The sequence below is a fragment of the Myotis nattereri genome (genome assembly GCF_964212035.1).
Source record: "Myotis nattereri genome assembly, chromosome: 14".
Lineage (NCBI taxonomy): Eukaryota > Metazoa > Chordata > Mammalia > Chiroptera > Vespertilionidae > Myotis > Myotis nattereri.
In genome coordinates this window covers 40,589,215-40,613,884 of record NC_138089.1, presented here as the reverse complement: position 1 = coordinate 40,613,884, position 24,670 = coordinate 40,589,215, and the positions used below count along the sequence as shown (strand labels likewise).

General features: G+C 36.8%; 1 protein-coding gene and 1 pseudogene across 2 annotated transcripts in view; one reads left to right on the top strand and one right to left on the bottom strand.

Annotated features, from left to right (window-relative positions):
- Nucleotides 1–24,670, bottom strand: part of KCNH8 (potassium voltage-gated channel subfamily H member 8) — a 276,310-nt gene that overhangs the window by 212,772 nt on the left and 38,868 nt on the right. The window lies entirely within an intron of this gene.
- LOC308529958 (ferritin light chain-like) lies at nucleotides 935–1,470 on the top strand (annotated as a pseudogene). The gene has a single exon. The product of its transcript is annotated as a ferritin light chain-like (transcript).

Here is a 24,670-nt window from a genome sequence, read left to right as displayed (position 1 = left end):
GTACCCTAGGGCTGGGGGACAGAATCCACAGAAGGAATAATTGAAGAAAGTAATGTTCAGCCCACCAGACAGTAGAGAAGTATGCTGGTTTGGCCAGGCTGCAGAGGATACGTGTTGCTGGGCAAACAACAGGCCATCATCCTCTGGAGTGCTGAGTGCAAGTGGGGAGCAGGCGATCAGCAACCGATGCTGTGGGTGTATGAGGTCTGGGTGCTGGCAGGGGTAGGGAAAGAGGGTGCAAGCTGTGCTGGGGTTCTGGAAAGATTATGGCTAGGCTAAGACCACGGGTTTATAGAGGGGCTGTGTTTGGGGGTTTGATGCTTCACTGGATGTCCTCACTCTCATAGTCAACCTCCAATGCCACTGTGAAACAGGCAGAAGAGCCTCTTCCTCCCACAGTGTCCCTCTAGTGCCCTTTACTGGAATTCTGTTAATACAGAGCATATATTGAAGGGTCCTTTCGGAGCTGAGAGGTAACAAATTGACAACTGACATACCCCACCCAGCAAAGGGGATTGGGATAAGGCACCCACTGCACCTGCTAATACCCACTCTGCAGTTTCCTCTTCTAGAAAATACGGGGTAACATCTACTATGTAAAGGTGTGTAGATTAAATGAGATTTTGTACAGTGCCAAGCACAGTGCCTGGCATATGGTAAGTACTCGGCAAATAGTAGCAATTGTTATTGCTATTTTCTTTATTATCTCGTGATGCCAAGCTATGGCATCAATAAGTAAATGGCAGATTGCCCATCTCCACTGCTTTTTAGAAGTGCAAAGCCTCCAGGTTACTTCCAGACCCAGGGATGCCCCTTTTTCCAGCCTTCGACCACTCTCTAGCATTTTATCCAGTCACCACCTTTAGAACCAACTCGGAGACTAGCCAACACCGTTTTGTTTTTTCCCTACTTAACTGCTTATTGCTGAACAACCATGAGCTCCCAGATTCGTCAGAATGATTCCACGGAGGTGGAGGCTGTGGTCAACTGCCTGGCCAGCTTGCATCTGCGGGCTTCCCCCACTTACCTCTCTCTGGGCTTTTTTTCCCACCCTGACGATGTGGCTCTCAAAGGCGTGGTTCATTTCTTCCACGAATTGGTGGAGAGTTGGTGGAGAAGAAGCACGAGGGCTCCCAGCGTCTCTTAAAGATGCAAAACCAGCGCGGTGGCCGCATTCTCTTCCAGGACGCGCTGAAGCGTCCCGGGATGACTGGGGCAAAACTCAGGACGCCATGGAAGCTGCCCTGGCCTTGGAGAGGACCCTGAGCCAGGCCCTTGTGGAGCTGCAGGCCCTGGGTTCTGGCTGCGCAGGCCCTCATCTCTGCGACCTCCTGGAGAAGCACTTCCGGGTGAGCAGGTGAAGCTCATCAAGAAGATGGGCCACACCTGGCTCACCTCCGCAGGCTGGCCAGACCCGAGGCTGGGCTGGGTGAGTATCTCTTCCAAAGACTCACCCTCAAGCGTGACTAGGAGCCTTTGGAGCCCAGAGGCCTTTCAGATCCCCTCTGGATTCCCTTAGGGTCTGGCTTTTGCCTGAGCTTCTCCCTGAAACCACTAGGCATCCTTTTAACCACCCTGGAGCCCTCTCCCATGCATTGGACCAAATGGAAACAATAACGCTTTTTGTAGCAATAATAATAATAAAAAATAAAATTCTGAAAGGCTTATTAGACATTCAAAGGGAGATATCCAGCAGGCACTATATGAGTCTAGAGTTCAGAGAAGAAGGTTGGTTTGGAGCTGCAAATTTGAAAGCCCTCAATTTACAGATGTAGCTAAAGCCTCAGGACAAGAGGATCACTGGAAGAAGCTTCTGGTGTGAAGAGCAATAAATATGATTATAAGCTTGCATTGGGTTCAATAGAGAAAAAGGCGCTCTTTAATTTAAAATTGAATAGATTGTTAACAAATAGTGAGTTACTGTTCCAGGCTCACAAGCAGCACCTGTTGACATCACTACTACTCTCGTCAGGAATTCCTACAATGGGCGGGAAGAAGAGCACATGACCTCCAAGCTCAAAGTCATCAATATGGAAGATAATTTATTACCAGAAATCAAGAGACCTTTCATTGAGGCCTGCCCTATTGGCCTTAAGCAACTCATGACACTTCCTTAGTCTTCAGTTTCCTCATTAATAAAATGAAAGAGTTGGGAGAGATACTTTATTTTTTTGGGGGGAAGGGGGGTAATGTCATGATAAAAATTAAAATTTTTGTTATGCTACATTTACTTTTTAAAATCTTTTAAAATTTATTCAATTTATTGGGGTGACATTGGTCAACATAAGGATATAGGGTTCAGGTGTGGGTTTCTATGTAACAAGATCTGTATATTGCACTGTGTGCCCACCACCCAGAGTCAAATCTTCTCCTGTCACCTTATATTAGGACCCCTTACCCACCCAACCCCCTTCCCTCTGGCAACCGCCACACTGCTGTTTGTGTTCACGAGTTTCAGTTCTATATCCCACCTATGAGTGAAATCATATCGTTCTTAGCCTTTTCTGACTGACTTATTTCACTTGGCATAATGTTCTCAAGGCCCATCCATTTTCTTACAAATGGGTGCTATTTCATCCTTTCTTAAGATTGAGTAGTATTCCATTATGTATATGTACCACTTCTTCTCTATCCAGTCCTCTATCGCAGGACACTTTGATTGTTTTCATGTCTTGGCCACCATGAATAATGTTGCAATGTGCATATATCTTTGTGAATACATGATTTTTGAGTTTTTTGGGTATATACCCAGGAAAGGGATTGCTGGGTTGTATGGTAGCTCTATTCTTAATTTTTTGAGGAGTTGTTAGACTGCTTTCCCTAGTAGTTGTACCAGTCTACATCCCCACCAGCAGTGAATGAGGGTTCCCTTTTTTTCCACAACCTCTCCAACACTTGTTATTTCTTGTCTTGTTGATAATGGCCATTCTAACAGGTAGAAGGTGGTATCTCATTGTAGTTTTGATTTGCATTTCCCTAATTGCCAGTGAGGTTGAACAGCTTTCATATGCCTTTTGGGGCAAGATACTTTTTAAAATTATCATATGCCTTTTGGGGCAAGATACTTTTTAAAATTATCTTCTGGAAAAAAAAATAAAAAAAATAAAATTATCTTCTGGGATCTAGAAGTCTATAATTACCAGGTATCCATTTTGGTGCTATTTAATCCAGACATTATAAAACCCAGGAATAAAAAGAGTCCAAAGTTAAAAACCAATCCAAAGCATGGCTGATTTGCTCAAAATTAATTAATTAGATTCTTGGAATCTGACAAAGGCAAAAGCCTTTCCAGGTAGTTCATGAGCTATCATCTCCAGAGCTCCTGGTCCGACTTCCACTCTGAGGAGGTGCAGCTGCACTTCAATGATAGGCCATGGCATAGGGAGATAATTTAGCTCAATTCAAACAATATGAGCCTTGACCATGAGAAAAGTACAGTGCTGATGCTTTGGGACATGTGAATAGGCCTTCTAGGTACTCACAACCTAGTCATCAGATGGCCAGATAAACAATTCTAGTGAAGGGAAAAGGAAATCACTACCCAGAAACGCATAATGCTAGTGGAGAATGGCCAAAAAGGAAATTGGCCATCTGTTGGAAAGTTGGGCTTAGACAGAAAAGGCTAGTATTGATGTTGGGGCTTGAAGATGAATAGGGTTTCCAGGCATGACGAAGAAGAGAAGTTTTGGAATGAAACAGGCCTGGGTTCCAAACTCATTTGTATGACCAATTAGCTATGTGCCCTTTAGTAAGACCCTTCACTCCTAACCTCAGGCTAATTCCTTCCTCTTAGGGTGGTTGTTATTTAAAAAAAGAAGTGATAATTATATACAATATGTTACAATACCGGGCATCTGAGAAGGAAACGATAAACCATAGTTATTAATATCTGGGTAAAGGAGGTGGTATGGAATCCTAAGAAGAGACACAACATAAATAAAGTTCATGAATCTAGTATTTCTGTTCTCTTTGACCTACTCACAACCTGTCTTTCAAATATTATTCTAGCTAGTTCCTGTGATGACTCTCCTTGTTATCACACTGAGCTACTTACCATCCCAAGTATAATTTACATTGTAACTCAGTGTTTTCCAAAATTTATTCGAATAGCACCCAAATAAATGTTGTCCTATCAACATAACACTTGTACTATTATTTGCTTCCATTTTTCTTTAAATTGTATGTTTTCCCTTCAGTACATTTATTTGATTAAAACATTTTATATCACAATGTTAAATGAAAACCCAGGATTACTTTCCATAAGTTAAAGAGAACTAAAAAATAAGTGCAATCTGAGGAACTTTTTATTGAATTATGGTTATTGTGTCTGCCATCATCTTTGAACCTGGGACCCTTCTGGCTGTGTGTTAAAGTTTTCTTTAGGGAGATAATTTAGCTTGGCCTATCATCGAAGTGCAGCTGTACCTCCTCAGAGTGGAAGTTGGACTAGGGAAGAGGAAGTTAACTAGCAAGTATGGAAAGTGGTTAAACATGCATTAGCATGAAATTGGGCCCTTTTTTTGTTCTCAGAATACAAGTATTGAAAGACCATTGAAAAGAGAACACCTTCTCCCTGTGTGGTTCAATATTATTTAATATTATATCTGTATATTGTGCACATCAGTGGTACAGCTGGCCCTTGAGAAACATTGCCTTAGTTCACACCATCCTGTCTTCTCTGCTTATCTCAGTCCTTCATACCTTTCAATGCTCCCTCAAGCGATACCTCCTCCATGGAGCCTCCCCTGATTATTTCACTCAGTATTAAGCTCCCTGGCTTTAAATCAAAGTACTTGGTTTAAAACAAAAAACAAAAAACCCTTCCTGTGACATCTGTTCTATGACTGTCATGCTGGCATTTTGCTCTTTTGTTTTTCTCACTGTAAGTTTTTTGTACCCCCTTCCACAATGTAAGTCATTGTGGATGGGAACTCTGACTTTTCTGCACACATTATCTTGCCATGCATACCTTGAAAATGGTAGGCATGTAGCCGATATATGCAGAATAAGTGACGAAAATGTAAGGTCAATGAGAATATTGGGTGTTATGGCCATATTAGAGAACTGAGACCTTCTAGATGAGGGCTGAAAAGAGTGACATTAGCTAGGCATTATTAAAATATAAATATTTGAATATTGAGTAGTAGAGAAAAGTTTTCCTGAGATTTTGACTCTGTATTGCTGTGAAAAGGGTACCTACAAGCACTGTTAGCAGAAACTCACCATGTCTCCAGGGTGCAGTAGTAACAGGACTCCGTCCAGGTAGTGCTATCAAAGGAATCTACTGTCAGCTTCTTACCAAGGTCCTTTATTTTGATCTCTTATTTGACTCACTAGGAAACATGAATAACTCCTATTTGGACATAGGTCAATGCTCCGCTTTTATTACTTTTTAAAAAACTGTTAAGCATATGAAACTTAATCTGTGCCGACACTAAAGCAGCCATTTCACAATGTCAGAACCCAACACAGTGAGGTTTCAGATCTTCAGGAAAGCACTGTTGAAAAAGATAGTATTATATAAAAGGAGGTAAAATATTAAAATGAATTCTCTCACATCTTACACTTCAAAAGAGATTGGAATGTCAAATAAAAGGTGTTATTCAACCTGGTGGTAGGGCTCTTGCATTGGTTTCCACTAAGTCCTGTACAAAAACCAGGACATTCATCATCATCGCTAGGCATTCAGTCTGAACAGACATAATTTCATTTTATGCATTTGGGTAATGTCACTTGAGAGAAAATCAGATAACGGGAAAAGAGAGCAAGTAGGAGGAGAAAAGGAATCACAGTTGAGAGCCGGCATGGCTGTCCATTCTTTGCCTTTCTCTCTCCATTTTCAAATGCGATAGCAAGTGTGTTCACTCACAGAATGTTCAAGGCTTTCTTGGGGATACGTAGGAAATTCTATAAGGGCCTTTTATTAAAACTGGCAGAAACCTTAGAGATTGCCTAGTTCAAACTCCATATTGCAAAGAAAGAAAGAGAAGACCAGGAGAGCGTATACATTGTTTAGAATCACTCAGTTACTTTTGGTCTGGAAGGTCTGGAACGCAGGTCTCTTGAGACAAATCTCTAGCATCAGCCTATCCAGTAAACGCCCGCCCCCCCCACTCCCACCCCCACCCCCTGCCAAAGAATTTAATTCTCGGAGCTCAGAGCCTGAGGCTTTTCCTCCACTTTAGCCCAGGCTGTATGAATACTGAGCAAGCAGAAGTATATATATATTACACAGATGATGGACACCTCATCAGATACCTGCAATTCTTCCACTCACGGTTCTGCCAGCTTTTTAGCAAGCACATGGCTCATGTCTGTGACTTCCCTTCTTGGCAACTCCAGAAGAGTGAACAGACAGTATTTCTCTCAGGTTTCATGCTACCGTTGACAATACATCTTCCTATAAGCAAAGCTGCTTTGGTTTGGAATCCAGTAGACGAAGCTGTGCTTTGTACTGAGAGCAGATGTGAAGACACAATCATTTGCTTACTTCTGCAAGGGAATTGAAATCTCTTGGATAATTTGAGGTAGTCCACATGACTGGTTTGAATGCTTTCCAATGTAATAGCCTACCTCTGGGTCAGTGTTAAGTAACCCTCCCAACTCCACAAGATTAAATTAGCTTTGCTTGCAACAACGTACTCTATTTTAAAATGGTTCAATCTTTTCTTAAATTTATCAGTATTACTTGCTAGATGAATATACTTTCTTGGCCCCAGGAAGTACAATGACATTGTACTCAAGGAATATAAATTATTCTCCTAAAGCACGTTTCAGTGATTTATTTTAATCGGTGAATGAACTTCTAAGTACAAAAACAGAAGATTGGTTTGCTTGTGGTAGCAATTACAATGAATATTTTTAAGTAAAAAGGCATATTATTTAAAAACCAAAAATAAAGCTCTTGCCAAAAAAGCTAAGTGACAGAGTTGCTAATATATACTTTAAGTTATTTTTTTTAAGGACCAACTTCCCTACTACTGGGAGTCTCAAAGGACTAAGGAAAATTAGCTATGCCCAAAGCAGACCTGTGGTTCTCTTTCCTCAATAAGGAAAGTACAGTAAAATACCCTTCAGGTCAAAAAATGCTCAAGATCTGTTGTCTCTTGATCCCTTGCTTTAATCCTGTGCTCCTCCAAATGGCAAATTCAATTCCCCTTTTCCCATCTCCCTCTAATAAAAAAGATTAGAGTAGAACTTGGGAAAAACAAGTTTCTCTTTGGGACCATTATCAAAATCAACATAAAAATAGATGAAGAACACTTCTGGCCTTCTAGGTTGTCCTTTATCCTAAATACTTTCTACCCATGCACAGAGTCCTAGAGTGCTCAGCATGTAATTGTTTTCTTATTGATTTACATATGGTCCCTACTTTCCCACAGGCTTGCAAGCTGCTGAGAATAAGGATTATAATATTATGCTTATTATTTATGCCTTGTCGTTATTTAGTAGTGTATCAGTACAGACAAGTATGCACGTCATACTCACTTGATTGAGAATCACGCATTACTCTTTTCAATCATTCAAGTCCTTGAAAATGTATGTCTAAATAGAGTTAAGGTATTAATTTGACTACAAAAGGAGAGTGAATTTATGCTTTGGTGGCACCCAGACAACTTCTGAAGAGATTATTAGCAATATTTTCTTATTCATGGTATTTTATTATATACTGAAGATGCACAATGGGAATAAAAATAATGACATTTGAACCATTAAATGTGTACTCTGAAAGTAAATGCACAGAAAAAATGTCTCGTGAGTAAAATCATGATGTGAAAAATTTCAAACTGACAAAGTTTAGCACAGCTCCTTTCTTGTAGCATTGACAGGAAGAGTAAATGACTAATTTCCTTCAACTGCAACTTAAAAAATGAATTTCTATAGCATTTAACATTTGACTTTCTCAACTTTTAGAATAAGCGAAAAGACTACATAGGCTAGTGTTTAATGAAATTAAGCTGAAACTAGTTTCTTATTTTAAAAAATATCTTAGTAGAATTGAAAATTGATATTAAGTGTACTGAATACCATGAACTACATGTAGAAAAAGTAATTCTTAAATCCATACCAAGTACATTAAAATTTCATGCAAGAAAACCTTCTCTCTACTTTTGTTATCTAGAACACATCATGCTGGTGATAAGTATTATATCTACTTTTTACATCTCTGATGATAAAATTCATTAGCTACACGACACAGCTGTTCACAGCCTTCTAGGCACAACTTGACATATTTCAGGATGTACAAATGATCATTTATAAATTAAATGAGTCCAATTCCACAGTGAAGTTATTTTGTGACTGGCATAATTCAACTGTCTATATGTGCATATTGGTATGGAAAGGGATGTATTAAAATATATCTCTGAAGTGCCTATTTCTGAAAGTCTCAAAATACTTCATACACAGAGAACATTTTGCATTACCAAAAGGTACTTAGATATGATATTTGATATACTGTTATAGTCAAAGACTATTATAGGCACAGAGACCTGCTTCTCTATTCTCAAAAGAGGTACTTTTTCAGTAGAATTCAATACAATTTACTTATTTATTCTTTTATTCATCTCACATTTTTGAGTACTCACTATGTGTCAGCCACCAAGTTTATAGAGCAGAATAACAGCCTCCACTTAGTCCTGTATTTCCCTCTCAAATTGACTGCTATGCCCAAAGAACATTTTACATTTATTGCTTGAATGTGCTTTTCCCTAGCATTGCTACTAAGACAGCTTCTTTCTTGAAAGGCTTCTTTGACAGACATGATATCACACTTTCCTAGCTCTTCTCCTACCCTGGACCATTCCTTATCTTTAATAATTAGTTCTCTCTCATGCTGTCCACCCCTCTATTTCTTTATGTTCCCAGGTTGTATTGGTGGCCCACTTGTTTGCTCCTCTATACACGTCCATCCTCACTTTAGCTTACAACACTCAAAACGTTCCTTCAAGGGGAAACTTCTTCACGAAGTTACAGGTTTGTATATTCAACTGTCTGTCAGACCCATCTGCTTGAATATAACCTAGGTACCTTGAATCTCCATTTCAAAAAAACAAACCCATGATTTCTCCCAGCACCCCTACTTCCCTCATTTCTCTTTATTCCAATGTTTTCCATCCCTATGTCTTCCAAATTATCTGTCTGATTTTACCACTTGTCTTTCCCCCTGAAATTCATCCTCTGGGTGATTCATCTAAAGCTGAGGATGGTTTTGCTCCTCAGGGGACATTGGCGATGTTTGATGACATTTTTGGTTGTGACAACTGCCTGATGTTTCTAGCATCTAGAGGATATAGGGCAGAGATGCTGCTCAAAATTCTATAACACACAAGACAGTGTCCTCCCACCCCACATGCAAATAATTATCTGACCCAAATGTTAGTAGTGCTGAGGTTGAGAAACCTGATCTAGATTAAAAATGGACCAGCACTACTAACGTCATTTCAATGGTGTCTCAAGACCCAAGCTTTTGAAAACCCATGAACCAATAAAAAAGTTCTATTCAATAACTATTTTCCAGATAAAATTCTTTCTAAAAATAAAAATAGTGCATATCTTGGGTAGTAAACCACATTAAAATACTTCTTCACTTATCTGAACATAAGCAATGTTCACTTCCAGAGACTAATAATTGTACTGCTTTTATCAAAGACTGTCCTCAATTTTAGGAAATATATTCTGAAAGAGTTAGAAATTTTTAAAAGGATTGTAAAGCCCTATAAAAATTCAGCAAGAAAAATAAGATTAGAAACAACATAAGTTGAAAAAGTATATATACACAATTAGATGCTTTAAACAGGTTCTTATCCACATCTCTCTCCAGTACTATGTCACTGGTATTATTGGAAAATGTATATTTTTCAATAGAGTCTTATTATTTTACAAATATTTTTGGTAAAAATTACCAGCAAACTGCTTCAAAGATGGACAATACATAGGAAATTGTGCACATTTCAATTGACCCTTTTTTTTTTGTAGGCCATAAAATTTTTAACTGAAAATATCATCTCTATAACTGCTAAGGTACCAGGTAAGCAAAAGCATATTATGATTCATGGAGTATAACGTCAATTTTAATATTTTTTATATTGAAACATAAATATTCTTATATATTATTTACTTTTATTTATAAATTTATTTGCCAAATGTTTCTATAAGATTTGATACATCAATAGGCCCTCTCTATTATGATTCCTCTGAATGGTTGCCAAATTTAAGTACTTCAAAATATAGAAATATATTCCATTAAAGAGAGAAGTACCAACAAAAAATTCTTCCCATAACTCAAGATATTGCAAAGTATAATTGTAAAGTTTAAAAATTGTCATTCATGCTTATTGAGCTCTCTTTTAATTTGTTTCTCCCTTTGTAAGGACCAATTTCAATATGTTTCTGTTTGCAGACACCATTTACAATAATTACAGTTTGTTGCATATTCAAAATATGAATATTTTTGCCACTCCTTTCGTTGATTCTAAATTTCTAACTAATTTTGAGCAAAATGCAAACAGATGTGATGTGAACACTGGTGCTTTGTCAACAAATTTGCACCTTCTGGTGGTCATGTAGTTACTGACATATCTATGGTCCCCATAATGGGTGGTACATATTAACAAACTTTTTGTGCAAGTTACATGCTTCCCATCAATTCTTTTAAAGAACTATAATTTCATTACCAAACACATTAAATATTCATTTCCCTTTACTCTGTTATTCCTGCTGAAAGGTTTTCCAATCAATGCAGGAGAGTACAATACGATAAATGACAAATACACTATAGACTACTCTCTACAGAGCAGGACTGCTCATTATCAACTTGTCATACACATTTCCCACATGACAAGCAGAATTTCCCACATTTCCTACTGACCCCAAGCATTGGTGTCCTGGCCCCTTTGTGCATCTGGTCTAGAAGGAGTTAGCTGTTCCTAGTCTCTGAGGTCTGCAAGCTTTGTTTTACTAGCAAGGACAATGCATGCAGTTTTTTTGCAGGGAAGTTGTAGCTAGAGAGGGTGGGACTAGAGAGACAGGCTGATCACTGTCTTTCAGATTTCACCACAAGTTGAAGTGAGGATGGTCTTCATTGCACTTGGGTCTCACAAACTACTAGACCAGACTATGGCAGAAGCTGCAAGCAAAGCAGAAACTTATCAAACCCATCCCACCTCATTGTAATAAAAAATAAGCAATAACAACATGTCTTTAAAAACTGAAAAATTATGTCTGGCTGGTGTGGGTCAGAGGTTGAGCATTGACTTATGAACTAGGAAGTCACAGTTTGATTTCTGGTCAGGGCACATGACCAGGTTGTGGGCTCGATCCGGGTAGGGGACGTACAGGAGGCAGCTGATTAATGATTCTCTCTCATCATTGTGTTTTTCTCTCTCTCTTCCTCTCCCTTCCTCTCTGAAATCAATAATAAATATATTTAAAAAAATAAAAAAACTGAACAATTTGGATAGATGCTAAATCAGAGTGAATGACAGGAGGACAGGCACAAGCCAGGATGAGCCTAGGCAAAGCAGAACATATGGTCATCCTCCTCATGAGGCCTGTTTGCACTTCTACCCTTAACCCAATAAAGGTATTTTTTATCCAGTTCTTCTAGCTCCCTAACTTGTTGCAGGATATATGTTAGTAAAGTTGATATTGTCAGTTTTTATCTTTAAAACTGGTGACGAATCTGTAAAACCTAATGAATTGACTGCTCATTTTGTTTTATTTTTAGTGTTATGTGCAAAAAATGAAAAGAATTTAATGAATTGTTTTTAGAATGAAAAGGAACTTAAGGACTAATATAAATTAGCATCTAATGGTTTGGGTCTAAAATGTAAAAGCAATCAACTTGTTACCCCTGGATAGCAATACAGGGTGGGACAAGGTAGATTTACAGTTGTTCATATTAAAAAAATACAATAATTAATAAATAATAATATGAGAATAAACTCTGCATTTCTCATATTCATAACTGTAAGCCTACTACTGCCCCACCCTGTGTAAGTGAAGCATCTAAAGTATTAACTGTCATTTCCTTGGTTGAGAAAGTGTACATAATGCGGCGGGGAGGGGGCGGTAAGAAATGGAGCTTAGTGAGGAGATAACTCATGTCTGATGTGGGAGAGTTGACATATAATGTACTTATTCTGTCTTGGACTAATGACTCAATGTATAATATTAATATGGATAACTTAAGGCACCAGGAGGTCCCTGAATTAAGGTGAATGGCACAGGGTTAATGACATAAAATTCAGATTTGAATAGGGCATCTACTAATGAGATAATTAAGGGGACTTTGATATGTAACAATTGGTGGGGTGTTGTATTAAAAAATGTTTAGACGTTTATATTCAGTTACCCCCCCTATGTCACTTAGTATGATCCTTTAACATTGTTAAGCCACCATTTTCTTACATGTAAAACAAAAATGCTAATATCCCTGAGGGAGAGAATATTGTGAGATTAAATAACACAACTGCACATAATTGGCCCTTTAAAAATATTTGATAAATTTTGAATGTGGAAAACTAATTAGGTGAAAGAATTAGAGAGGAACAAAATAGACACAGGTGATAAAATGTTAGTAGCATTTATGACTATCAAATACAATTTTTAAGATAATAATTATTAATTATATGTCCACTTACATACTTAAAAATATCTCACTCATTTATTATCTCACTCATTTATTATGCCTAACCTGTGGGTACAAAGTTAATTTAATACCTCAACTTTAAAGGTAGAATATCACCAATGTAGTATGGAGATATTCATGTCTTATCTCCATGAGATAATTAAGGGGACTTTGATATGTAACAATTGGTGGGGTGTTGTATTAAAAAATGTTTAGACGTTTATATTCAGTTACCCCCCCTATGTCACTTAGTATGATCCTTTATTATGAGTCTTAATTATCTCATGGAGAACTTCATGTCTTAAGTTGTTGTTTTTTTAAAACAACTTTGAGACCTGTAGGGTGAAACCAAATGTATAACAACAATTAGTCAATAAAGATGAAGCTGAACTAACATTAGTTTACATTGTACAGGACACAGGGAAAATTGAAAGCCATAATTAAGTCAACATCATACTGATTATATACTGATAATAAAGCATTTGTTCAGGGGGAAAAAAGTGGGAATCCCAACTATCCAGGTAATTAAATCATTGCAACTTTCCTTGGGTGCCATATTGTTTGGGTTTCCAGTATTTTAAAGAATTATTTTTTAGAATATTAATTTTTTGTAGAATATAAAATTTTAGTAAACTTTATTCATTTAATAGATTATTATGAATTTTCCTTCATTATCTTTAAAAATAAATGTCTAAAAATAAAAATATGTAAGTTTTTTGTGTGCTTACTATTAGATCTGAATAAATTTTTGAACCACATTTAGCAACTTGTCAAGATCATTTTTTACATCAAGATGCTCCTTAGGTCTTTATCTTTTTTCTACTTCTATTTTTCTCTTCACTCTATTTCTTTGCCTATTTTCTTGTTTCTATTTTTATATGAAAAAACATTTTATTTGCAATCAGTTATTTGTATCTCTGAAAACTACCTCATATAAGATTCTGGAATGGTATAGGGGAATAAGTTGATTAATTAGTTTTATTTTAGGCCTACAAATTCATTGAACAGGATATATATTCTTCAGTTTCATAATAAAAATTTGTACTAAAGTATTCACAATACGTGAGAGTTTATAGACAGTTTAAAACAGTTTAAAGAGAGTTCCTAATCTGAACTCCTTCATTATTAACTGTGGCACTAGATGATGAAATCAGCTGAATAAAAGTTCATCAGGACAGATAGGACCACTCACTTTTTAAATTGAAACAATATTATTGTATTACACACTACTTTGCTTTATTACCACATCTGTCATATGCCAAGGACTCTTGGTGATTTACATATTTTACTGAATATAGTTCTTGCTTACGAGAATGAGAGGTAGTTCCCTATCATTAAAAACTGTAGGTAACCATTGCTAAAGGATTTCTAAAATACATACCTCGATGCACTTTATTATTTTATGTAAATATGTAAATATATAATATATATACATGAGTTGTTCTCAGCAATAATGATGAGCACATTTCTGCTGCATGAAATACATAAATAATAATTTTTATCCAGCAGCTATAAGAACTTTTAATATTACCAGCTGAGAATACATATTTATAAATTTGAGGGAGTGTTCTTTTGTTAGATGATTGAAAAGTTTGCCTCTTAGGCCGCGATGTCCTTTGTTTCTCATCATGATTTATGTAACATTAGTAAATTGCTTCTATAATGAAGGTTTGTTTGTGCTCTGACATTTGTGGAACTTATTGTTCTGAAAGCACCCTGTCAGATAGAAACAGGGTAGAATTAAACTCAGTTTTACACACAATGTGATTTATTTCATCGTGATTATCGACGTTAACCATCAGACTTCATATATTAGTAGGATGACACAATACAATGAATGCAAGAGCATGCAGTGCGGTAGAAGTTATATATTTGAGGGGAGAGTCAAAACAGCTTTCGAAATGTCAAGCTATCCCTTCGTACTGCATATTTCCTACTTTATAATTTTCTTCCATAAACATGAAGTTGATAATAGGCAGATGTTGGCCAGCCAGCCAGTCTCCATCACCTGTTCTTTCACTTGCCAGGAGCCACTGCTTTGAAGTTCTGGTTTTTCAAGGTTCAAAGAACTTTGTGGTTCTTTTAGGTAATGGCCTTGTTTGGGACCTCTCTCTTCCTATCTCTTTAGCCCTCATTTTTTTCTGATCTGTATCTCATTTCTGCAGATCCCTATTCTCACTGAGATAGCTAATTTATCACAAAAGCTATGGCATACTAAATGGAATTCTACATTCTAAGAGATATTCTAAAAACCAAATAGAGTGTATTTTTTTGTGTTAATAAAACAGGGAGGATGAAATTTGTTATTATTGTTGTTTGGGAAAGTCTACATTCTCAGTGTTTGGGGGGGTGGTCACTATCACATTAATTGTTCCCATGAAAAATAATCCTTATTTCTGTAATATTAAAATGAAGCATAATATAGAATCACAATAGTCTGTAAATCTTATTGATCATTTATTATAGAAATTCAAATCTCCACTCTTTCTCTATTGGCCATAGGAAAAGGTCTAAATCTTTTATATGGCAGGGTGGAGCCCCATTACTTCTCCAACTTGTTTTGTGCTATAGCCATGCCTTATCCTGCTGAAGTTCTCGTACACACCATATTGGTTATGGCATCCAAAAATTTGCTCTACTTGCTTAGAGTACTCTTATTGTACCATTACCTCCCAATGCTTCCTGTTCAGGGTTAGCTTAAGAATCACCTCTTCAGAGAAACCATTTCCATCAATGCCTTTGTTTCCCACTGTATCCTGTGCCTATATATACTTCTACTAGAGGCCCGGCGCATGGATTCCTTTACCAGCGGGGTCCCTCAGCCTGGCCTGTGCCCTCTCATAATCTGGGACCCCTCGGGGGATGTTGGATAGCTGGTTTCAACCCAATCCCTGCAGGCCCTATCCAGATAGGAGGGAGTCTGGTTCCCCACAGGCCCGATCCAGACAGGAGGAAGCCCAATCCAATACATTGAGTGTCTGTCCCTGGTGGTCAGTGCACATCATAGTGACCGGTCAATGGATAGTTCGGTAGTTCAGTAGCTTAGGCTTTTATATATATAGATTAGAAAGCTCAGCAATGGGTTGCCTCTATTCACTTACCTATTAATTTTCCTGTACTGGATGTTAAGTGCTCTAAAGATTGTAATGGTTACTTACTTGTTCACTCTGAATACTCATGGTTTATCTCTATGTCTGGCATATGATGAATACTCAATAAATGTTTGTTGATTGGAGAAGAATAAAAAATTATTGCATGATTGGAATATCTGTAGTAGTCCTTGAGCCAGCCTTTCCAACCCCTTGATGCATGGTGCTTCACACTGCCTTTGACACATAAAACCCTATTCAAAAGCCTTCAGTAGCTCCCCTTTCCAAGTGATTGGGCAGCAAAGCTGTGACATACACTGTACAAATTATTAAAAAATTACTTCCACACATAACTTAAAATTCAGTTAGGAAAATAAGCCAAGAATGATTAAAATAGAAACAATAACAATAATGGTCAAGTTTATACAACATACACTTATATTTATAAGTACCTGACTTAAGTCATCTAATCCTCACAAGAATCCATTCAAATAGGAACTCTCCATGTCAGAGGTAAAGAAGTTATATAATTTTCCCAAGGTTCTAGAGGGAGGAATTGGCAGGACTGAGATTTGAAGCTAGACAGCCTGTTTCAAAACCTATGCTTCAAACCTCTGTTTGAAATAGACAGCCTGTTTCAAAACCTATGTACCATGTTGCCTCTAGGAGCATAGTACAAAATTGCCTACATGTCCCAAAACAATTGCAAGATTGACTGCCAAATGGTTGGATAGACAAATGCTATACTTTTAGAGGAGGGAGCAGTGGCTTTGTGACAGGAAAACATTATGGGAGAAATGAAAATTGATTAGAATTGACTTTTAAGATTTTTTTGGATTTGGCAAATCAGAGTGGGAAAAGGCCTTACAACAACAACAACAAAAAATCAGAGAGAAAAAAAATAAGTATAAGGTATATTATTTGTGAAATAATACTGGAGGGTATATAGGGCAAGATGTGAGTGGGAAAATTAAATTCTGCAGTTAGTAGTGAAGTACAGATTAGTAGTTCAAAATATTTTTAATTGACCATGGAATTCATTGGGAGAAATATCCAAAGAGAAATGGATAAAGCATTGTTTAAGAATAATAATTTGTCAGTAGTTTGTAAAGTAAAATTGGGGGACAGGAGAGGTACTAGATGGCAGGAAGCTCATTAAAACTACTTTATAGGTTTGGACAGAAGTGGCCGGACCCATATTTTGCTTATCACTTCTTCCCTGTAAAAATATTGTTGAATTTGAAGTTGGAAAATCTGGATTTAATTTCTTAAAAATTTTAATTGATTTTTAGAGAGAGAGGAAGGGCGAGGGAGCAAGAGAGAAATATCAATGTGAATGCAAAACATTGATTGGCTGCCTCCTGCATGCCCCTTACCAGGGATTGAGCCTGAAACCAGGTCATGTGCCCTGACTAGGAATGGAACCAGCAACCATTCAGTGCACAGGATGATACCGAACCAATTGAGCCACATCAGCCAGAGCTGGGTTTAAATTTTATGTCAATCATTCATTGGCTATGTTCAAATCACTGGAGGCTACAAGTGTAATATTTTTTAAACTGACATTGTTAAAGGATCTTTTTTTTAAAACATAAAATCTTTTATACAAATTTACAGTGTGCAGGTGTCAAAGATTATATTTAACTTATTAACTAATGAGATAACCAGTCAGATGTTACAACTAGCTCAGAGGAGAATCTAAAGAACCATTTACATTGGTTCTGGTAAGAAATGCTGAAATGAACTTACAAATAAACTAAAAGCTGGCTTCTTCCACAGTGAGGAAAGGAAATCAATTTAACTTCATCAGACAAAATGTATTTGTACATCTAAGGATATGGACAATTTGCATTGCTATTAGTTATCTACTATTTGCAGAGTTGTAGAGCGCCCAAAGACAAGGAAGGGTACAACGACCTCCCTATTATCATATCACTGGGAAGAGACCATCGCTAAAGAATGCCTAATTTTCCAATGAAGACATTCAGTCGTTTTTTTTTTTCTCCACTTCAAAGTCTTTTATTGGGTAAAAGTGTTTATTTCATGAAAATGATATAAACATTAAGTGAGAATATTATTAATACTGGACCGGAACACAGATTCAAAATTCCTAACACATGGAATTAGGTGGTATTTCCCCCTCTCTTCATCCCTTGAATAGTATCTAATGATTTTCTCAATATATCTGTGAAGAAGAAGATTCAGGAAAGGCATGGAGCTGTCTTTCATGAGGATTATACCCGGCCACTTCAGGGGTGGCAGAGGAAGATAGGAGCTAAACAAAAGGCAGACGAAGCGCCTCTTAGGGAGAAACTAATACAAGAAAAATGTCAGCATGGTGCAATAAGCCAGACTTGGCAAAGGAGTCTTTTGTTTTGAGTCAGAATACTTTCTTACAAGAAAATAAACTTGAGATATTTTACCTTAAAAATAAACCATAAATGTGATTAGAAAGATAGAAGGCTTACTAAAGAATCTGCAAGAAAGTTAGAGTACAATGCAAACTAAAAAAAACAACAACAGAAAACAAACAAAACACACACACACACAAACAAGACCCAGAAAAGATTTGAGCTGGATGACTAAGAAGCAGACAAGTCCAATGAAAAGACTGTGATGTTTCTGCAAGGTGTGACCACTGCAAGAGCCACTGCCATCAATGCTAACCTTGCTATCGTCACATGGCTTCTATCTGACCCTGCTTTCCTGAGTCACTTCCTCCAGAATCAAGGTCTCAGGCTGCAACATCTGATAGGCCCAGCTTGGGTCACAGGCTGTGCCCTGGCTCCTGCAGAATTACCAGGTAAATGGTATATCTTCCCCTTTCAGTTTTGTAGGGAGAGGCCAGCACACTGCAGCACATCAATCCGATCCACAGTGGTAAATTCTGCCCAAATACAAGGAGGGTGATAGGTGCTCCATATCAAACCGAACAGCAAATGCCTACGACTGTCTGGGTGCTGGGGACAGGGATGTGAAACCATCTCTGGTTCCTCTACTCTGTCAGCATGAATGTACTTTGAGGAAGAAGAAGGCTATCGGAATCAAAGAGGGGGAATCCCTAAATGCCAGGGCCAAGCAGTTCTACTCTGGGATGTCATCTAAAAAGGTGGGGAAAAGAAGTGTTTCACAACCCATAAGACATTGCAGTCCTGAAACGGCAGGAGGCCAGCCAAGGTACATGGGCAAATGAAGGCAGTAGGGAAAAGGCATGGGCGTGCTCCTGGGAGCCTCAATGTGGCAAAAGATGATTGAAGTGTTCTTATGTTCATAGCTGGCAAAGCTCAGGGAAACATTTGTTTATAGGGGTTATTGGTATTTCCCCTTAAAGCGTATCATGTCATATTAATCACTTTTGCTGTCACTTTCACATTTTTCATAATGTCTTTAACCTACCCTGAAATGGTCTGCTACCCCTTTTCTTCTAACTTTTAAAAATAATCCCACCTGTTAAAAAAGCATTTCTTGACTTAAACCAACCATATTGTTTTCTCCATTATCTAAATTGCTCTTAGCAATGGAAAGAAAGCAGAAGTGAGGTGGTCTTGGTTAAGCCTGTCCCACATTGGTTATTTAACTGTTGATCCTTACGTCCTCGTCAATAAAAATGGAACGATAAAGATGATGAAAATAAAAATAGCATCACAAAGACCTAGTCAAAAGTGTTATTGTGAGCTAGTAAAAATATGGCAAAAAATATATCAAACATTAACCTACTGTATTATAAAAACACGACTTTCCTATGTATACTACTATCAGCATCACACAAAAAAGCAATTTTTCTAGCTTAATTTCAAAAGCCACAACAGGTTGTAGTCAGAAGATATTTTTGGAAATGGAATCTCAAAATATAACATACTAGAGACCCGATGCACAAGAGGCTCAGCCCCCACCGCGGCGGCTGCCTCTGCCTCGGCCCTCACAGCCCCAGCTTGGTCCGGAAGGACGTCCGGTCTAATTAGCATATTACGCTTTTATTATTATAGATAGGCTGTTAGAATTTTGCTTAAAACTTAGTCTACTGTCTTTTCCTATCCCAATGTAAGCTCAGATCTGTATAGTCTCTTAACACCATGTACTTCCACAATAACAGCCCCTTACACAGGGTGTCCCCAAAAATGTACACACATTTTAACAGCTGATAGCTCAATTTTGAAAATGAAATGTAATTTCATAAACACTGCCTTTATAATTATCAAAGTGTGTGCATACATTTTTTTGGACATCCTATATTTATACAGCACTTTACAGATTACAGAACACTTTCACACCTACTGTCTTACTTGACCTTTGCTCCACACAAACAAAAAGTACAAGAGAAAAATATTCATACTTAATAAGCTCCTCCAAATGTTTGCAGCTTTAAAGTTAAAGCAAACTTTCTTCAGTGGCACAGCTCTTTCTTTGAGGAATCTCCTCCTTTTGCAACAGCATAATTATCTTCAACTTAATACTTAGCACTTGAAACAACAATTTGAAAGCTTTTAGGCCTAATTTTATAACTTTAAAAAAATCTCTTCTGGAAATTTAAATTAAGTTGTGTTCTTACCTATACCTTCTATGGCAACTTATATTTATACAGCATGTTACAGAACATTTCCATCCCTACCATTTGAATTCACACTTACAGAAAGGTCAAAATATGAGGTCAGAATTATGGCTTATTTATCTTTGTATATTTATATTTGTATATTTCTTATTTAATTATCTTTGGTGCTAACACAGTACCTGGTTCTATGAGACATTGAATAAGTGTGAAATTAATTGTGAAAGAAGAGGATGAATAAAAATATGGAGGAAAGAGAGCGAATGATATGACTCAAAGGCACGGAGAGATTAGTGTCCATGGAGATGCAGAAGATTATTCTTATGTTCCTCTGTGCAGAGATTTTGCTAAATTGCATTAATATTCAATTCTCACACATATGCTTTGTGTTGAGCACTAAATTACAGGTTTTGCAAAGAGAGGACTTTTTAAATATTGGAACTAGAAGATGTTCTCTTTACTATTTTTAAAAATGGCATATGTTAAAGAATCTAAAACTTTCAGTCAAATAGGTAATGAAAATAATCCTTGCATGGTATGAGCCTCGCCTGATGCTTTAAAATGAGAAAGATTCAGTTTAGAGTTTTTCTAAAATGTGATGTGGAAATGTTAAATCTTTTATGACAAATCTGTGGTAATTCTGCACTAAAACAGTAAAAAACCTGAATAATAGTGCTTCTAATAATATTTGATTGGCTTAAATGTCCAGCAAGTTCAAAGACCATTTCTAAATATACCTGCTACAGTTATTTCAAACTGAAAACAAGATAAGTAATCATCTCTTTACTGGAATCAGACTGAGTAAAAATAAATATAATGGATCAAATTCAACCACAAACCCAAGCAATTCCATTAAAAGCTGAAAAGGAATAATTTGGAAAAATATAATCAATTAGCCAAAACGAGTTCATCATTTATTTAACTAGAGACATTTTATGTCACTAATAAAAGAAATGCGGTCTTAAATCAAGATGGAAGAGAACTGATGGAACAAATCTCTTCATTCCCCAAATCCCCTCAAAAAGGACAAATGAAAAAATAAAAGTCAATAGAAAATAGCACTGGAAATTTTGGACAATTAATTTACTGGAAGATATAAAGCAGACGGTAATAAACTGAGTTCAAAATCCAACTGAGTAATAATGCTCTCAGCCATAGAAAACCTTAAGCAACCCTAAGGTAAAGGGATTCTTTAAAGAAGAATTGGGACATAGGCAGTCAAGAGAAAAGTTACAGCCTGTAAGGTACCAACGAGAGTAGCTGACAAGGTTGGTGACTATTTTTGTTTTGAAAACAACACAAAACAAAACAAACATGAGTATATTCTAGCAAAGCAGGAATTCCGACACGAGAGACTCCAAGAGTGGGCACAGGTACTAGAACAGTGATGGCGAACCTATGACACACGTGTCAGAGGTGACACTCGAACTCATTTTTTGGGTTGATTTTTCTTTGTTAAATGGCATTTAAATATATAAAATAAATATCAAAAATATAAGTCTTTGTTTTACTATGGCTGCAAATATCAAAAAATTTCTATATGTGACACGGCACCAGAGTTAAGTTAGGGTTTTTCAAAATGCTGACACGCCGGGCTCAAAAGGTTTGCCATCACTGTGCTAGAACTATGAGACAAAGTTCTAGGTAAACATTTTTTAGGACACTCAAGGAAGGCTTAAACTGTTTGAAGGTCACTGCCCCTGTCCCTTTTCTCCTCTAAAAAATAACCAGAGGCAAAACTCTTGTCTTTAAAACTTTGTTTACTGCCAAACAAAAAACAATTCTCATTCAGTCTGGAAATACAAGACGGTACAATTTCAGATTTATGGAGGAAAGCCAATACTTGAAAACAGGTAATAACTTTACTTTCCCAAGGGGAAATTTGAATAAACCTAGTTTTATTATAGCATTTTTTAATAGTTAAAATGGAAACAACCTGAATGCCAATAAAAAAGCAAAATGTGATAAAAGATATATCTATTCTATGGAACATATTATGATGAAGCAATACTATGGAATCATCTATGGTATTTCCATTACATAAATTATCCATGCTATGGAATATGCAAGCATGAACAATGAAATATATATTACTAGCACAGAGATCTCTAAAATATATGAGGTGAGAAAAGTTTTACAAAACATCAAAATATGAACCAGTTTTATTATATACATGAATGCATAAGAAAGTGTTTAAGGATGCATATTAAAACCCTTTACAGAGGGGAATACAATTACCAGACATCAATTCTTCAACTGAGTGTGTGTGTGTGTGTGTGTGTGTAAATCATGGAGTTAGAGGGAGGTTTCACTTTTTAGTCTATACATATTATGTATGTACTATTTGAATTGCATACTCGTGTGTTAATTTTGTAATTTAAAAATATTTTCCAATGGACAGTTTATTACTATTCTTTTCCGAAGACAAAAGTTTCTTTGAAAGTTTTAAGATATGGCAATTCCTCAAGTCCTCAAAATAATCTAGTTCACAGGTGGATGATAATTAGGACAATTAAAGTATTGACAACCACTTTCTAATAAATATCAAAAGCATTATTTTATATATACTATATAACGTATATATTCCTTTCCTTAAAAAGAAAACTCACACACTATACTTGAAATAAGCTATCATACAAACTTGCAGAAGATACCCCTACCTTCACGAGGCTTGAATTTGAGAACGTTTAGGTGGAGACTTAAAAGACGACATTGCCCATGAGTGTTCTCTGTCCTAAGCTGTTCCATCCATTACATATCGTGAAAGGCAAACTACTGCCACTTTGTCATTTCCACATGTTGCTTTAAGGAATTAGCTAACTTCCACCAGCATCCTATTTTCTTCCACATTAAAGCCATTAGGCTTCTTGTCCATGCAATTAATACTTGTTTGGCTATAAATAAATCAGGCACATTATATCCTCCACAAAGCTATTCCCGAAAAAAAAAAAAAGGTCTTCAGAGCAGCCAGGTTTATAGATTTTATTCCTTTTATCTCATCAGAGGTCAACTTAATTTCACTTGGGTTGTTTATTCTTTTAAAAATACTTTTGGGGTAAAAAAAAAAGTCCTTGATCTACTGGAAACATGTAGTCTTGTCTAGTCGAGTGTGGGACTAGATATAGTGAGGCATCCATTCAACTTTTGCTCTTGGCAAGATGAGGGGAAGTTGAGAGAGAGAGATCATAATTGTTATAAAGGAACCATGGAGCTTCTAACTGAATTACAGTGCCGGATCCTAAAAGACGTTAGAATGGGAGAGATTTAATAGGGGAACTTATATGCAGATATGCATAGCCCATGGACACAGACAATACTGTGGTGAAGGTCTAGGAGGGGCGGGGGCAGGGTGAAGGGGGTCAATGGGCGGGAAAAGGGAACATCTGTAACACTTTCAACAATAAAGACAAATTTAAAAAAAGAAGATGGAATGGAATGATGAGAACATACAAATAGCACCTGAAGGCCGCTAATGAGAAGGGCTAGTCCATGACAGTGAAACAACAAGGGGCTTAGGTTTCCTATGAGAATTAGAGGGAAGTAGATTTGTTACAAACATGAACAGCTGCTGATACAAAAAAGAGGATACTGAATAAAACTTTCCTTTGAACTTTTGTAGGTGCAAATGGAGGAAAGCATTTACTAGTTTCTTGAATCAAGAAAAAAACAACTGTCAACACCAGTTTTTAAATGTTTACTTCACTATAGAACTTCACGGAAATCGTGATTCTGGTGTCCCAACTTAAGTTTTCAATGGAAGGAAAGCAACACTGTTTTCTTTCCCTTAACTAGGGCTGTCTCTGCCGGCTGTAGATCAGTTCCGCCCCAGATCAATTAATTAAACAATCACCAACATTTTACCTTTTACCAAATGTATCCAGGGGTCCTCAAACTTTTTAAACAGGGGGCCAGTTCACTGTCCCTCAGACGGTTGGAGGGCCGGACTATAGTTTAAAAAAAAAACTATGAACAAATTCCTATGCACACTGCACATATCTTATTTTGAAGTAAAAAAACAAAACGGGAACAAATACAATATTTGTATTTGCATGTGGCCTGCGGGCCGTAGTTTGAGGACCCCTATAAACTCTTGAAGGAATGTGTTAATAAATTTTAAAATTATGACCAATAACTATATATTCCTTTTATAAATCTGTTATGAATACATCAGCCTTGATTTTGTTATTTCTATCAATTAAAATAGAAAATTTGAGTATTTTATATGTGATTGGAATTATTTTTGGCTATTATTAGTTCTTTCAAATTCTCTGCAATTTCATTTTATACTTTTGGGCTTTAAGTAAGTTTAACTTTTTTTTTTTTTTTAAAAAGGCATATCAGCCATGATTTTGTAATAACTACTAGCAAAATAGTTAACATTTTAAATCAATGTATTTGTTTTTG